This window comes from Alexandromys fortis, unplaced genomic scaffold (genome assembly GCF_014885135.2).
Source record: "Alexandromys fortis isolate MF-2015 unplaced genomic scaffold, M_Fortis_MF-2015_v1.1 scaffold_69, whole genome shotgun sequence".
NCBI lineage: Eukaryota > Metazoa > Chordata > Mammalia > Rodentia > Cricetidae > Alexandromys > Alexandromys fortis.
Window position 1 is genome coordinate 3,289,990 of NW_026067951.1, and position 1,961 is coordinate 3,291,950.

The window sequence follows — 1,961 nt, forward strand, 5'->3', positions numbered from 1 at the left end:
CCCACGAGTCATGTGACACACGCTCTCAGCTCCTCCCAGACCCGCCCCCGGACCTGGCCTCAGCCGTTGGACGACGGCCACCGCGTTGCCATAGTCACCGTTGGCGCGGCGGCAGGGGCGGGGCTGAACGCCAGGAGGCGGGGCTGATCTGCCATAGTGGGCGTGTCTTGATTGCCCTACCCAGTTCCATGGCCTCCCAGAGGCCTTGGGGGACCCAGAGTTTCCCTTTTCAGAGTTGGTTTCTCAGATTAGGTTTCCTAGTCCAGGCATCCTGCTGGTCCCCTGAGGCCGGGGGTTGAGCTGCCAGAACCAATCTTTTCTTTCGGTCCCATCTTAACTGTAACTTCTAAGAGATTTGTAAAAATTGGGGACACACTTATGCATTCAATAGCCTACAAAAAGTACTCTCCAGTTTACTATCATGTGCCTACCCCCCCTCCCCCCGCCGCAAGTACAGACATCAAGGTTTTATGACTCCTGTGATTGAGGGGTTCGTGGAAGTCAGTTCTTTGACCCCTCTGGTGGTTCCTGCCTCTCTAATTTTTGCTTTCTTCGACAGCATGTGGTAAAAAAAAAAAAAAAAAAAAAAATACACAAACACACAGAGTGTTAGAAATCAGCGAGCCCTACATTTAATCCTCATGAATGCCTTTGGGCCATCAACCTAGATGGCTACTTTGACAAAATATGGATAACAGCAGCCACCTCATGTGGGTATGGTATAGAAGTTAAATTGAGACACTAGACACAAGAAGGCCGTCAAATTAATATTCCTTACTCAAACTTTAAGCCACTCCCCGAAATCAAGTATCTGTTCTAAAGTCTGCTGCAGCAAGTTGAGTCGCAGGTACATCCTATGCTCAGTCATCATCAAATTCAAAGATGCGCTCACCTGTTCAGATCTACAGCCAAGAAGAAAACAAGATAGCATCTGCAATGGGGGCAGGGACTGTTAGAGTTGTCTTGCAGGGGCCTGCAAGGGTTTTCCCACTTCTTGTGGCCAGCTGGGAAAACTCAGGGGCTCTCTCACTCAGATCTGGCCATCAGTGCTTACAGTGAGCATCGACACATCCATTTGGTCTCCCAGTGTGTACTGGGCCTCCTCACAACATTGTAGCTTAGCGCCAAGAAATGCCACTGGCAAAGAGTCTCATTTTTTGCAGTGTGTAGAGGCAGCCAGGAAGGTCTGCTCAAGTTCTGAGAGAAGAGAGAAAAGGCAGCATCTCTAGGGGCGGGCATGACGAAGCTGGAAGATCTTGAGTAATCTCCCATCCTTTGAACTCACCCTTATTTCATCCTGCTTTGTCAGCCAATTATTTTTCTTCCCCATACCCCTACTTCTCTTCCTCCTCCCCCTTTTCTTGAGACAAGAATCTCTTGTACCCAGGAATAGATTGATTCCACAGATTAATTTGAATAAAGCCTCCACTATTCGGTCTTTCTGGACTTTCTACATGCTACCCAGAACTTCTTGACTGATATGCTACCTACTCTCTGTCTAGCAGGAATACCGTTCTACCTTTAGTCTTCAAATTGTTTTAGCAGGAAATCTCTCGGGTTGGAGAGATGGCTCCGCAATAAAGAGCACTGACTGGGCTCAGTTCTGTGTTGGCTAGCTTTACGTCAACTTGACACTGGCTAGAGTCATTTGAGAAGAAAGCTCAAGTGAGAAAATGATCTATAAGATTAGCCTGAGGGTAAGCCTGTCTGGCATTTTCTACACTGATGAGTGAGGGATGTGGGAGGCCACAGCTCACAGAGGGTAGTGCCACAACTGGTCCTGGGTACTATAAAATAGCAGGCTGAAAAGAAAACCAGCCTACAAACCACAATCCCAGAGAACATAGACAACAATGTGGACACTAAGAGGTACTTAACAGATATAATCTACATGGGAAGTAGAAAGTAGAAAAAGATAAGATCTCCTGAGTAAATTGGGAGCATGAGGACCTTGGGGGATG